A 6,000-nucleotide genomic window follows, 5' to 3' on the forward strand; every position below is an offset into this window, starting at 1 on the left:
ACTTCATGTGCACTGCTTTCCAGCTCGCACAGTGTTGGATGACGCGTAATACCAAGTTTCGGAGACGCATTGAAGGTGCATTGAAGATGCAGCACGAAGTGCTCTCTCCCCAAGGCCGCCGCTTTTCATCACGCCAACGTTATGACAGCCAGTGTTCGCGGTCATCGAGTAATATCTGTTCATGCTTACATGTGCTCGCCTGAAACCATGCTCGTTAATTTGATTGGCAAGTGAATATTTACCGCAATGTATACGACTGATAAAACTACGAAGCTTACTTGCAGTTGTTTAATACATCGCTATCGCTGTCAATGCTTCGCCTTTAAGAAAAAACTGCGATTTTTTTCTGACATACGAATTTCCGCCGTACTTTCATCAAACCACGCCTGCACTGCCTCCGCTTATTAAACATCGTACGCTCACACTCGTTTATAACGACATTCGAATCTTGCGACCAGCGTCGGCCGCGATTCGTGCCTCTGCAGATGCGTGGTCTGTCAAGCACACTATGCCCCCCCCCCCCCCCCTTCCGACGCTTTGCATTAGAGGACGAAAAACGCACACACGCAAGTGTACGCACCATACATACATAATCCACATGAGCGCAAGCGTGCACAGTAAACGTTTAGTTATAAGCCTATATTTAGCCTATAATGGAACGAAGGCGCTCATTAGCATCGTGCCTAAGGAGGCGTCGCTAGAAGCAAGAGCCATGTAGACGCGTATTACTTTACATTCCAGCTGGCTCCGCCGCGAGTCGAACGCGCTACCTCGTGCTCAGCAGCAGAACGCCACAGTCATCCGAGCAAGTGCAGCAAGGCTCGCACCAGAACCACCGCAATGAGCAAAGGCCACGGTCCGCTGATCGGCGACGCCAGCAGCAAGATCTCGTTAGGAACACAAGTAAGCGGGGGCCATTGCGCTCTCATCGATAATACGATTCGGCGTCTTATCGATACGCCGGTCGCTTGAGGCATGGCAATTTTTGCTGCAAGAAACATAACTGGAATGTCGTACCATAGTATGCATTTGCTATACTAAATAAACGCTCCGCGGTTTTGCATGCCGTACGCTACGACACCGTTCAGCGGCGTCGTTGGCGAGAATTCCGAATTTCGTGAGCACTCGGAAAGCACTTATCGTTCAAGAGCAGGTGCTGAGCCGTTCTCCCCAAAGAATTACAGAAAATAGCGTATTTTCCTCTTCCCAATATACATACATACATTATATATATATATATCAAGAGCACTTGCGGCGAACGGAAATTTCTTGACACTGTTTAGCGTGATCGGATATCGACCGCATTCAGAGCCAACCACAGCTATGACGACAGTTCGGAACGAGAATGTAAGGGGGAACTGCCAGCCAGTCTTGCTTATCTATCTCTAAATGTGAAGCTAACACGCGAAGGTCCCATTGCTTCCGCCCTTCACAAAACGCGACTAGACCAGTGACTGCAAGAAACATCAGGCCATACACTTCTTGCGTATACCGTCGAACAAGACGACACAACAGCCTACACAGTTGACAGGGCTACAAAGCTGTCAAATACAAAGCACTCACGATACTATTTGCAGATACCGCAAGAGGCAGCAAGCCACCAATTTTACTGACTTTGCGTACCCGCTTCCCTGAACACAAATCGTCCTTGCCGTGAGATTTAGCCCGGTGACTCACTTTTCGCCATCGAAGTCCGTCGATCGTTTCTTTCCGCGTGTCCTCGGCGAAAGTCAAGTGCGACGATTTCCAAGCATCCCCGACGGGCGACGAATTAACCGTAGCAAACGACCAGCGCACTAACGAGCGTTAAGGGCCTTTTAGGTATAGCGCGCACACTTCGAGTTACCATCTCTCTCATACGATACGCTCTTAAACAAATGTACACCCATTGGGGTGTATACTTGCCACACAACAATAATCGTCATCTGTCTTGCTTGCGTCTTCTTTCTTGAAAACACTGCGCTCGCTACTTTCCTGTCGAGAATGCTCTGTCGTGCTGATAACGCGCATGCCTTTCATGACTTGGAAGTATACCGGGCTCGCAGCGTTAAAGAAAGGAAATACGGACAAGACAGATGACGATTATCGTTGTGTGGCAAGACACGACCCAAAGGGTGTAATTTTGCTTAAGAGTGTAGCAGTGCAAGGCGGCTCCCAGAGAGAGAGAGAGAGAATAAACATTTTTATTGGGGGAATGCAGCTTTGGAGAGGCGTCCTCATTCCAGAATGCCTTGAGCTCGGGCCGCGTCCTGGGCCCTCGCAATCAGCCGTTGCTGATCCTCGAGGTCGGAGCAGGCCAAGGCTCTCTCCCAAAGCTCGTTAGTGGGGTAAGGGTTCGGAGGATTTAATGGTGCCGCTCTGCAACCCCCTATATATATATTGTATACTATGTGCCTGAGGGAACCTGGCTCTGCGCAGAAGCGGCATTGCGGAGAGAATTGTGTAGGGGCTATGAGGTGATTTCTGGTTGGGTGGGGGAATGTATTAACCTGCAGAGCTCGAAAGAATCGCTCCTGCTCTCTAGGTAGTGACTTGTGTGGGGGTGCATATGTTTTGCGGGTTAGCTTGTAATGTGTGATTTCTTGGTACGAGATTAAAGGGTGCATGCACTCGGGTTCAGATTCCTCGTCGTCGGCTCGGTGGGTCAGATCTCGAGCCACGTGGGTGGCGACCTCGTTGCCAGGAATGCCTTGATGAGCTGGCACCCAGATGATCATGACTGATCTCGTTGGCGTCTTTTGATTGATGATCCGGAGCGTAGTGGTATGAATTCTGCCGCTAGCAAAGTTGCGGCACGCTTGTTGGGAGTCGGTCACTATGGCTTCAACCTCTGTTTGGGAGAGCGCGAGGGCTATGGCCGCTTCCTCGGCTTGGAGGGGATTGTTTCGTGTGAGCGAAATGCTCCCAGAGACAGCAGCTTGTTGCGTTTTAAATTCCAGACTAATCAGCTCCCGCGCTTCAGTCACACAATGTTCTTGAACCTGCAACAAGCGGCGCGCTCGAACCACGGCAACCATGACGCGACGCTTTGGCTGCGCTCGCATAGCACCGTCGCTCCAGTAGCGATAAGGCCGCAGGCTTATTGGTGTTTCACCAGAGTCGTAGCGTTCTTATTTGCCAGGGATGGGAGGAGAAGGGAGGGGGGGGGGGGGGGGGGTGAGTGAAGCCGAACGAACTGTGCATTGAGAGGCCCACACAAAATAAACAAGTCATTACTGTGATCAAAATTCAGAAGTTTATTCACACGTGTTTCATTCCTTTGTGCAAAAAGAATATCCTTGTAAAATTCAATAACAACACATACCCACAACAAAAATAATAAAGGTAACAAATAGATTCGATCGTTGTTTCATACTTCGTTATGTGCCGCGGCTAGTTAGCTTCTAAAGCACTTCGCGCACAAGAAGACCAAAAGGCCAAATTATGCGGATCCCACGCACTGTGGGAATCGATGGAAGCGAAGCTTGCTGCGCTGTTTGCTTTGATCGACGATAATTAGCCGTGGCGTTGAAGGCGAATGTTTATTTCTTCAACGTTTAGTTCAATACGAAAATAGTGAGTTGATGTAAAGCGTTACCTCGCGCGCACCACCGCTGTTTGTCTATTACGCAGAACACAGGGAGACGTGTTCGCTTGAGGCGTCGTTGTGCGCCACTGTTCTTAACCTCTGAGAGGGTTGAGCATTGTCATTGCCTCACATGGCACATCCCACTGTGGCAGAAGTATTAAACTTTAACTGAATTATGGGGCTGTATGTGCCAAAACCACAATAGGATTATGAGGAACGCGGTAGTGACGGACTCCAGATTCGAAGGAAGATGCATAGAAAGCTTCGCTTACAAATTCCAAGACAAACGAACTGGCAAGAGGCCATTGAATTTCCTCTTTTCTCTCTTTTTTTGATTTCAGCTGTTATTGCGAATTTTTAAACGAGATATGTAGTCGTTGTTGACCTAGAAAAGATAAAGAATGTAAGAGGCCTCAAGTTTTAGATGCTCTCAGAGACTTGCTGAAGCTAGTAAGTCTTGGTGATAGGCGTATCTGTAGGTTATTTAATAACGACATACCCAGGAACAGCCGCGAATCATACTATGTGATATGATTACAGTATTGCACTACATGTAAAGTACAAAATGCAACCGATAACAGGGACTGCCTACGGTTTGCCGCCCGGGAGGGAAAGGGGATTGAGTCGTGAGCCTTCCTACCTCCCATTATGGACTCTTATGCGTTTGATTCATTTCAAAGCGACCTTGTGTGCGTGTGTCCATTAAAATTTCGGGAAAGAGAGCATTCATGGTGAAACTGCACTCAAAAACACGGGAAAAAAACACAAGAACGAGCGCTGAAACGATAATGCCTGTCTACGTTCCCTTTTATTTCCATTCTATGCCAAAACCACGATCTAATTATGAGGCACGCCCTAGTGGAGGACTCCAGATTAATCTTCACCAACTCGGGTTCTGTGACGTGCACCCAATGCACGGTACACGGGCGCCCTTGTTATTTCTGCATTTCAATTAACATAACTATTAAGTTCAACTGCGTTTTCCTTGGCTTACTTCTTTGTTGGTCTCACGCAATTGTAAGCCACAACAAAAAAATTATCTTCGCACTGTGGAAAGTGGAGGACGCCAAGTTTCTCGACGACTTCCATCATGTTTCCAGTAGCGAGACGCTGTCCGTTTCGTGGTGCAGCTAGAATCCCGAATACTTACATGCGCGTACTGAGAAGTACGAATCCCAACGCTTGACATTTAACGCGTCCACACGCCTTGCAGGCACGTGATCAATTGCCCCTCCCAATCGAGACGTCGACAAGCGTTCTTGAGGATATCGCCCTATTTACCACAATTACGCACACCATTTGTGATCTGCAAACGCAAGTGCTTCCTCTTCGAACTGCTCCACGCTGACGTCACAGCTACTCTTCGTGCTTTCACTCTCCGCCCTGTTATGTCCGCTCAGTGAGCAACCGACACCAAACGGAGAAGAAGCCAAATACGTCGTGCTATACTCACTGAGCGACGCACTCTAAGGTGATACCATTACTCACATAGATTTTATTGCACTGCTTCCAGAATAGACCCCATTAAAATCCTTGCGGGAACACGTATTGCGCACTGGTGTCAGAATTTGCTAACAAAGTCGCCACTTTTGATTACCGCATATTCCGGATATCGTGCGCGGACTACAACAGAAGTATAAAAATTGAAAGTTCGCGGGTTGCAGGCTATCCATGGCTGCGGGCTAGACATGATTTTATTTCTCGAGACCAGAGGTGCGCTAGAAAGAAATCGAGGCCAAACTGCGCCTGCAATCTTTCCCCGAGATAAATCACACTTAGTGAGATCAGCTCCACAATTATCGTCGCTGCGCACGAGAAGTGCTTCCAGGTCACACTGGCAGCTCGTGATATGCAAGTGGATGCTGCTCGCGATATTTAAGGCGCCGTGCTTTTCAATAGTTGCGCAATGTCTCGTTGCCAAATGCGCGAAACATCGTTGCAAGATGCGCAACGCGTTTATATTCGACGTCATATTATAAGCGCAAAACAAAAGAACAGTTGCGATGGCCACGGAAGAGCCTTCGCGGCAGAGCTCAAGCTCAGCGAAGTCGAGCATGCGCAAGAACTAAAGATTCTGACGGTGATGAAGAAATTCGGGAGCCGTTCATCAAATCCGACTTTTTCTTTTCTTTTTTCTGGCAGCCCCGCCGAAAGTGATATTGATCGCTTTAGAATTGACTCCTATATGCAGTATAATAAAGGGCTCAGGCTTTTACTGCATGGTCAAAAAACTTTTTTCTTTCTTAGTTGATGTTCACTCATTGCAGACAAAGTGAAAAAAACATGCCGAGTCGAAATTCGTCCCTGCGGAATATACAGCAGGTGCGGACTATCTAAGAAAAACCGTTTAACCCCAAATGGAGCCCCTGCGAACTAAACACAAAGTGCAAACTGTAGTCCTGAATATACGGTGCATATTCTCCGGGATATCA

This window comes from Dermacentor andersoni, chromosome 5 (assembly GCF_023375885.2).
Source record: "Dermacentor andersoni chromosome 5, qqDerAnde1_hic_scaffold, whole genome shotgun sequence".
Taxonomy (NCBI): Eukaryota; Metazoa; Arthropoda; class Arachnida; order Ixodida; family Ixodidae; genus Dermacentor; species Dermacentor andersoni.